Source organism: Camelus dromedarius, chromosome 18 (genome assembly GCF_036321535.1).
Source record: "Camelus dromedarius isolate mCamDro1 chromosome 18, mCamDro1.pat, whole genome shotgun sequence".
NCBI lineage: Eukaryota > Metazoa > Chordata > Mammalia > Artiodactyla > Camelidae > Camelus > Camelus dromedarius.
Genome location: NC_087453.1, coordinates 39,844,482 through 39,854,266, shown reverse-complemented (window position 1 = coordinate 39,854,266; position 9,785 = coordinate 39,844,482). Strand labels below are relative to the sequence as shown.

Below are 9,785 nucleotides of genomic sequence, written 5' to 3'. Positions count from 1 at the left end.
CTCCTGCATTCAATTTGTTGTGATATGTTGCGTTGGTTGAAGTAGCTAAAGGAAATTCAGCCTCCCACGGGTTGCATCTGGAAAAGGAAAGAATATTGTAATGGCCTTATCAGGTGATTGTGTATATTCTTTTTTGATAGTACACCAAAATTGAACAAGTGGAGGGTTTTTTTTTAAAGTTAGTTGCAATATGAAATTTGAAATCCTATCTATGAACTTTTTGTACATTTACACTCGTAGGAGAATGAGAATAAAAAGGTAAATAAATATCTTAGTATTATTATAAAATAAGTTTGATATCAATGACCCCCTGACATGGTCCAGGGACCCTACATGTATGAATAACACTTTGAGAACTGCTGCAATATATATAAAGTCTAAACTGTACATTATCTGAGGACAAGTTGGTCTTTCTTGTCCTCATACATGTATACCTGTGGCTGGTACAGCTGCCTCTTGGAGGTGTCACTTGGGGGGCTGGGTGTGCTTGGCTCTGAGATTGACTGGTTGCTAACTCCTCTAGACCTCCAATACTCTTTTCAAGCCTTCACATCCTCAGCACTTCTTATGTAAAATGTGTAAGCTCTAATTATTTGTTTAATACATGAATGGCTGTATTATACAGTTTACCCTTCCATTACACAGTACTAATTTATTTTCCAAATTTTAATAACAGTTACTCCATAAGCAAACTGGACATTTTTGGTTTATTTAATGCTGTATGTCATTTACTTGAGAAAGAAGTTTGATTCTTTGAGTATTTTATAGTATATGGGGGTTTAATTTCTTTTTAAAGTAATATTTATTGATTACTTACTGTGAGCCCCATACTTTTCTAAGTACTTCACATATTTTAACTTATTTATTCCATACAACAGCTCTACGAGAGATACTATTATTATCCTCATTTTACAAGCAGGGAAACTGAGTCACAGAAATATTAAGTAAATTGTTCAAGGTGTTCCAATTGGTAGGTGGCTGGGCTGAGCTAGCAACACAGATTCTTCTGATTCTCTTGCACTTAACCACTGCACTAACTCTGTCTCTTCTGAATTAAACACTGTTTTTTCTTATTTAAACCACTTATTTTAATATAGGGCTCTACATTCCCCTTTAAGTCTAAAATTCTGTTTTTATAGGTGACTTTCACAATAGAACTTTTTTATACCCTTTTATTTTTGTTCGCGGAGAACAATATTAGCAGAAAAATATGTTGGATAATACAAAAGTTAAGAAAAATGCTTTGGGATTATTAGCAGTTATGAAGTACTTCCTGTACAATTAACAGATACTTTTATCTAGGAACCCCAGAATGGGGATCAGCTCTGGGGTCTCATGCCCATACTAGCCCCTGACTCTCATTCTTAATTGCTGGAGGCACAGATCTCAGTTACTCCCCTTTTCAGAGGCACTCCTTGTGTCACCCTCCCAACTCCACCTCTGAAACTCGGCTAAAGAGAAAGTCCCTGTAGATCAGCAGTTCTCAAATTTTAGGAGCATCTGCATCACTTGGAGGACTTGTTAAAACAGATTGTTGGGTCCCAAACCCAAAGTTTCTGATTTAGCAAGTGTGGGCTAAGGCCTAAGAATCTGAATTTCTGGTAAGAGTCCAGGTGATGCCGAAGCTGCTCATCTGGGGACCACACTTTGAGAATTTTCATAACTGCTCCTTTCAATCTCTGCTTCTCAAGACAGGTTTAATAGTGGTTATATGGTAAAGGATTCATGTTAATAGTTACAGGGAAACATTAAAGGAATTACATAATGTTACTCTGTCTTGGTCTTAGACACTGGATGGTAAAAGAAAGGCCACCCACACTTTCATTCTCCCCAGATCAAGGCTAGCTTCTATCTCCCAAATGTAATCCAGGCAGAATTCCAGATTTCCCTTCTGTATTGGGGGTGCTGCAAGGATTGAATGAAATTAAGCTTTTAAGTGACACCTCAATAAATGATGACTAGCTTAATATCAATTCGTATCACACCGCCGGTCTGCCAACCACTCAGATCAGAAGATCACATCCTTCTGGCTCATTAAGGGGCGGGGTGACGAGAGAGAGGCCACGGCGCCTGCGCAGCTCACAGGGAGGCTCCAGGTGGTGTCTTCGCGGCACCTCCACTGCCAGGTGAGCCGCTCCGGAGGAGAGGGCGGAGACAGAGCGGCGTGGGGGCGCCTGCTTCCGGCCACGGGGCTCTGCTCACGGCCAATGGGAAAGCGTAACGTCACCCCCGCTTCCTCACCCTGGCAACGGGAGGGTGACTACTTCCGGTGCTGTGGAGCTCGGGACTGACGCGGGTGAGTGTCCCTCTTTCTCACGCTGTCCGCGCCGCTGCCTCCGCCGCGCGCTGCCTCTGTCCGGGCGCCGTGCTCTCCCTGGGACGTGCTCTCCGGGGCCGGGAGCGGGCGGCGCGCAGGACGCCCCTTGCTGGGGGCTGTGCTGAAGGAAGAGACCCGGGAGGTCCCTCGTCCCCTAGTCTCGGTCGCGCGTGGGGCCCGCGCCTGTGCCCTTCCCAGCGGCGGCTGCTTGGCGGCCTCATCCCCTCTCCGTGGAAGGGACTGTCTGTGTGTGTGTGGAGGGGTGGGAGAGTCCTTGCAGTCCTTCAGCCGCTTTGCAGTGCCAGGCGGCGAGTTCCTCCGAGTTTGAGGCTCGCAGAGACCCCGAGGGTGCGCGCTCTGGTCCTGCGTGACCGGTGGGGGCCAAAGCAGCCCCGTAGTGTGATAGAGGCCTGCTTAGAGTCCCGCGGGACGTTAGCATTTACAGCTCGGGTGGAGGAGAAGGAAGAGGAAAGGACCGAGAAGATGGAGCAGGAGCAACTGGAGAGGAGGGTGGAAAACAGGAACTGGAGGTGCCCTGGAAACAGAGCGCATCGTGTTTCCGGAAGGAGGGAGTTCAACTTGATTCGCTTCTGTAAGGGGAGGGGAATGAAAGGTACTTTGGGGACCATGTGACTGAGATCGTTGTATACTAAGCTAAGGAATTTTCATACACCTGGGAGTTTAGTAATTTGCTTTTTTGTTTAAATAAAGCTTTCCCCCTCACTATTAAAAGGCAGTGCATGCTTATTAAAGAATATCTGGAAAATGCAGAAATATTTAAATAGAGATCATCTGTGGTTCCACCAACCAAGCATTTTGATCTCTTTCTACATTTTTTTAATAGTGTGTGTATGTATGTATGTATGTATGTATGTATGTATATATATATAATATATATACACATATATATAATATAATATATATATGTGTATATATATGTTTAATTTTCTTTCTTTTTTTAAATGGAGGTACTGGGGATTGAACCCAGGACCTCGTGCATGCTAAACATGTACTCTACCACTGAGCTATTACCCTCCCCTTATAGCATATACTTAACCTACTTAGAATCATAATGTATGTGTATAAAATATGATTTTAATTAAAAAGCATACGTTTTGTACATTGCATCTTGGAAGGAGTGATTTTTTTTGAGATGTAATTCATAAAATCCACCATTTTAAGTTGTAAATTTCAGTGGTTTTTAGTATATTCACAGAGTTGTGCACCCATCACCACTAATTCCATAACATTTTCATCACCTCGGAAAGAAACTCTACCCATTATAGTCGCTCCCCATTGGATTTCCCCTCCCCTTGTTCCCCCAGCCCTTGGCAACCACTAATCTACTTTGTGTCTATGGATTTTCCTGTTCTGTACATTTCATGTAAATGGAATCATATAATATGTGACTTTTTGTTGTTCACCTTCTTTCACTTAGCGTTCTCAGGTTTCATCCATGTTGTATTATGTGTCTACTTCACTCCTTTTTATGGCTGAATAATACTCTGTTATGTAAATAGGCCACATTTTGTTTATCCATCATCAGTTGGTGGACATTTGGGATGTTTCTGCATTTTGACTATTATGAATAATTCTGCTGTAAACATCCATGTGCAAGTTTTTGTGTGGACATATGTTTTCTGTTTTCTTAGGTGTATACCTAGGAGTGGAATTGCTGGGCCATGTGGTAACTGTTTAACTTTTTGAGGAGCTGTTTCCCAAAGTGGCCTGAACAAGCAGGATATGGGGATTCTGATTTCTCCATATCCTTTCTAACACTAACTGTCTGTCTTTTTGACCATAGCCATTCTGTTGGTTGTGAAATGATATCCTGTGGTTTTGATTTGCATTTGCCTGATGTCTGATAATGTTGAGCATCTTTCTCCTGTGCTTATTGGCCCCTTGTGTGTCTTTGGAGAAATATCCATTTAATTCCTTTGCCCATTTTTATTTTTATTTAAAAATTTTTAACACTTTTTTTGCTTTTTGTTTGTTTGTTTTATGAGGGGGAGGTAATTAGGTTTATTTATTTATTTGTATTTGGAGGAGGTACCTCATGCATGCTAAGCATGCGCACTACCCCTTGAGCTATACCCTCCCCCCGCCCATTTTAAAATTGAATTAAAAATTAAAGTTGTAAGAGTTCTTTATACTGGACACAAGTCCCTTATCAGATATATGATTTGCAATATTTCTTCCATTTTTCTCCCATTTTGTAGGGGTGTCTTTTGAAGCGCAAAGTTTAAAAGTTTGGTGAAATCTAATTTATCTGTTTTTGGTGTTTGCGCTTTTGGTGTCATATGTAAAACCATTGCCAAATTCCGGATCATGAATATTTACCCCTATGTTTTCTTCTAAGAGTTTTATATAGTTTTAGCTCTTACATTTAGGTCTTGATCTATGTAGAGTTAATTTTTGTATATGGTGTGAGATAGGAGTCCTACTTTATTCCTTGACATGTAGCTCTTCAGTTTTTCCAGCAACATTTGTTGAAAAGGCTGTCCTTTCCCCATTGAATGGCCTTGGCACCCTTTTTCAAAAACCAGTTGACCATAAATAAATAATCATTTCCTAACTATTTCTCTATGTTGGATATTTAAGTTGCCCCCAGATTTTTGTTCTTCTAAATTATCCTATGTTAAACACAGCATGAAAGGCATGAAACCTTTTCTGTATTTAAAGTTATTTTGGTAGAAAGTGTTCTCAGAAGTGGAATTACTGGGTCAAAGAGGAATGTATGTTTGGAGCTCATTTAATGAGGCATTAAGCCTTCAATCTCATGATGTTAAGAGCAACAAAATGCTTCTTTATTCATCAGTTGCTATAGCTTAAGGGCTGGATTTCTCTAAAAGCCTTTTGCTGTAAGATGAATGGATTCCATGACTTCCTTCCTTCTTCAGTTGCTTCTAAAAAGACTAAGTAAATCTAGAGTGAAAAACTTCAATACCAGAGGCAAACAGGACATGTGGTAGTGTTCTAAATGGCTTAAAGAAAAAACAAAAAGTGTCATCAAATGCAGTAGGAAAATGAAGGAATCTTTGAGAGAAATGGAGTCAAGATTTAGACCTTAAATCAGAGGTCTCTGAAGCAAAAACTGGTTTTATTCTGAGTTTCTCTTCTGGCCTTGATAATCGAGTTAATTTATATTCATCTTGATCTCAGAGACAGCCAAATTAAATCTTCTCTTTTTAGTAAATAATACCTAGCTTTAAAAAAATTGAAATACAAAAGGTTATTAGGAGAAAATCAAGTTTCCCTTTCATCCTTGCCCCTCCCTCTTCCCCAGTCTCCCAGTTCTCTCTAGAGGAGTCCGTGGTACAGTTATTTGTGTCTGCATAGATTGGTTCCTATATGGAGTATCTCTGGAGAGATGGTGTATACAAAATGATACATTTTAAGGCTCTTGATACTTTCTGACAAATTCCTTTTCAAAATAGTTACATCTATTTATGTTGGCAGTACACTGCTTGTCAGAAAGATTTCTCTCTTTTTTTTGTATTTCTTTGAATACTCTTTCCTTAATATTGGATATCCTGTTTGTATTTCTTCTTTTATGTATTGCCTGCTCATGTCTTTTGGCATGCTATCTGTCTTGATTGGCATTGTCCTTTATGAGATTTATTTTGGCCACCTTTTGTAGATGATTGTTTTACAATAGCCTGGATTTGGGAAGAAAAGTTAAAATGCTTTTTGTAACACTTATGCTAAGAGGTATGTGAGCTGAGCAAGAGTCAAAGCAGTAGGGCAAAGGAAGTTAAATGCTTAAGAAGAGATCTATAGGATTTGGAAACTGGGTGCAGTCCAAGATGACTACAAGGTGAGTTAGAAAAGGATGGTGCTATTATGTGGAAAGATCTAGATTTCTGGGGAAAGGTGAATTTATTTTGGGTAGGCCTTAGCGAGGAGGATCCAGGCTGAACTATCCAGTGGACTTGTGGCCACAGCTCAAGAGACAAAACACTAAGAGTTAGGAATCATCTGACTTACAGAGGGGATAGTTTGAAAGGTTGCCAGTGGATGAAGCTGCTGAAAGAGACATTGGAGAATAAGTCCATGGACAGACAGGCTGTCTGGGAGTCATGCAAGAGGACAAAGCTGGAAGGGGTGAGAGGGTCCGTGAAGAGACAGATTAGTAGACTGGCATGATTGCCGAAGAGAACAGGGGGTCTGCAGAATCAAAGGTTGTAACCAGAAGACTAAGAGAAGGACATTAGGTTTGGTGATTTGGAAAAGATACATCTTATGGGTGAAGATACAATTTATGGGAAGCAAGAAATACCCCACCCCCCAGAAAAAAATTTAAGGTATAATTCATTTATTATATGATTACACATGGAAAGTGTACAATTCAATAGTATTTAGTATATTCAGAATTGTGCAACCATGACCACAATCAATTTTAGACCATTTTTATTCCTCCCCCCACAAAGAAACCCTGTCCCCCATTAGCAATCACTTGTCAATTCCCCTCTATCCTTCTAGCCCTAGGCAACAACTGACCTACTTACTGTCTCTTTAGATTTGCCTACTCTGGACATTTCATGTAAATGGAAACATACAATATGTGGCTTTTCATGTTGGATTTCACTGTTTTCAGGGTTCATTCATGCTGTAGTATGTGTCAGCGCTTCATTCCTTTTTATGCCTAATAATGTTCCATTGGTTCCATTGTCCAAATATGCCGCATTTTGTTTAACCACCATCAGTTCATGGACATTTGAGTTGTTTCCACTTTTTGACTATTGTGAATAATTCTACTATTAAATATCCATGTACAAGTTTTTGTGTGGCCATGTTTTCAGTTCTCATCAGTATATACCTAGGAGTAGAATTGCTGGGCCATATGCTAACTTTATGTTTGACTTTTCAAGCAACTATAGCAGAGGAAGGACACATTGCCAGTGTTTTTTAGAAATAATAAAATGAATTTTAATATCATCACTGGTAGGAAATTGCAAAGTGTCCATATTCAAACATATTATTCAGAAATATAGGCATTATAAAAGTGATCTATAAGATTGTTTTCTGTTGTGTAAAACTAACATGCTTATACATCTTTTATTGGAAACCTTTTGTGTTGAGTGTTACCTCAAAGGCCTAGCTGAAGCATTAAACATTTTTTTTTCCTATGGATCAATATATTGATGTAAGTATGCTTCATCAATTTCAAATAACGATTTTAATAACTACAAATGTGATAAAAAATCACAGGAATATTTGATATTAATCTACAGTCACGATTTATTTTTTTACTCCTTAGTCTAAACTATAGAGATCAAATACTAATTTTATTTTTTTAAAATTAGGATTATCTGTGGTTTGTATGGCCCTAGAAGTTCAAGATCCAGAAAAATGAAAACAAAAAAGACCCCTTGGGCCAGTATTGTTGATTGGTCATGTTTTTGTCTATTTGTTCCCTAGTTGGGATGGGTTTTGAGAATATGGCATTTCCTCTTCCTGAAGCTTTGAAGTGGGATCGCATAGGCTTGCCCTATTTTAGAACTTGGACTTGGCTAGTTACCTTGTATTATCATAAATAAATAAATGAATAAAAAAGGTTTTTTTTGGTAAGTGATACAATCAGGTGGTTCAAAATCAAAAAGTATAAAATGGTGAACAGTGAAATTTCCATCCCACCAGTCACCCAAATCTTCTGGTAATCACTAGTGTAATATTTTTTGGTATATTCTTCCAGATTGTACTTTGCATGTATATTTAGCTGAATTATTTCTTTTCCCCTCCCTTGAAATATGGTACTGCATTTATTTCTGTACCATGCTCTTTTTACTTACCAAAATGTCTTCAAGACTGGTCATTTCGTATTTGTATATCAAGAATGTCCTCATTTTTTTAAGGGCTGCTTTTATTTTTACCACCTCCCATCAGGACATGGTGTTGGTCCATCTTCCCTGTTGCAGACAGTCCTTCAGTGTGTGTTTGTAGTTTTGGTTGATTTAGCTGTATTGAGTTGAGTTACCCTTGTTGAGTAGTACTAATTTATGCCACTACTAGCAATGTATGGGAGCTCCTGTTTCTCTATAGCCTCAAAACATGATGTCATCTTACCTTTTTTCTCTGTTTGTTTGCCAATCCAAGTTAAAAAATGATATTTGAGTATAGTTTTATTTTGCATTTTTCTTTTGAGTGAGGTTTAGCATCTTTTGATCTGTTTAAACTATTATATAATTTTTCTGTAAAGTGGGATTTGCCCACTTGTCCCTTTTATTTAATTTATTTTTTTGTCTTTTTTTTATACATTTGTTGGAACTCTGTTAGGAAGGTCAGACCTTTAATGAATTCTGAGTTAAACAAAAACTGATGTTGGAGTAGAAATTGCTTCATTTCTAATTGAATTAAAAATATTTCAGTAACCTTTGGGAGTTGGAGGCCAGAGTTGTACACTGGATAGCCTGTCTACTTGAATTCCTTTCCCAATCCAGCAAAACTTTGGGGCCAGCATTTTTGGAGGAGTTTATTGAGATGACATGGTTTGCTACATAAATACATTTCGGATAGTCTTGGAAGAATGGTAGATTGTGCAAGAAATAGCATATTAATTCATCTACCACATTTTATTTTTTTCAGACAAGCTTGAGAAGCAATATTTTAAAATCTCTCACATATGTTAAAATGCCCATTACATCAAACCTTATTCATTATAAAATGTAGACATTCTGATTTGTTATTCATGAAAAAAAATGCATCTGATGACAGTGAGTCTGAGTAAGTTTTATAACTCATACTGCTTGGATGTGTTTTCATTTGAAGTGGAGCTTTAATTTTCCAGTCTGAGTTTTCACACAACTATGTTTGTGGGGCTGGTCGTCCCAAGCTCCTTTCATGGCAGGGTCAGACATCATGGCCTGTGTAGACTGGCAGATGAACTGTTGATCATTTAAACTGACTGTGTCAGCAGACACAGGAATAAATAGTAACCTATCTCAGAGAAATACCTGAAGTCAGGTAAAAGTAATTAAGACAGAAACTCGTGAACTCATTGGAAGGAAATCCATCCTCAGAAGCTACCACCACAAAAGAAAACAAAAACAGACATTAAATTCACTGTTACTTAATTAACCTCAGCACTCTTGTAATCAAAAATTTTTTTCCTGCATTTATGGATATATGTAAACACACACACACACACCCACCACACACACCAGTATATATATATTTATATATATTATTTAAAATTATTATGTCCTTCAAATAAAATGATATATAATAAAATTAAATAGACTGTTAAACCAGGATTTAAAGGAAGGTAAAATACCATATTGCAGTGCTTCACAGACCATCTCTGTTGTGAAGGACCAACTTAAAAATTGTTTTTCAATCCATTGTTGACCATTTCTTCTGTAAAATATCAAAATAAAACAAAACAAAACAAAAAAACAACCCACCACAAAAACCTCAAAACAAAACAGAAATATGGAACTGTGAATGAAAGATAAAAGTATTTATGTTT

The 9,785-nt window shown here is 38.1% G+C and overlaps 1 protein-coding gene across 8 annotated transcripts in view; it reads left to right on the top strand.

Annotated features, from left to right (window-relative positions):
• The first annotated feature begins 2,226 nt into the window (after window positions 1-2,226).
• Window positions 2,227-9,785, top strand: part of TASP1 (taspase 1) — a 258,318-nt gene continuing 250,759 nt past the window's right edge. For 7 of the 8 annotated variants that reach the window (XR_010376678.1, XR_010376679.1, XM_064475890.1 and 4 more), the window contains exon 1: window positions 2,228-2,296. The gene's annotated coding sequence lies outside the window, so the exon portion shown is untranslated. Of the gene's footprint in view, window positions 2,297-9,785 lie in introns of all 8 variants that reach the window. The other variant, XM_064475888.1, reaches the window with a different exon arrangement.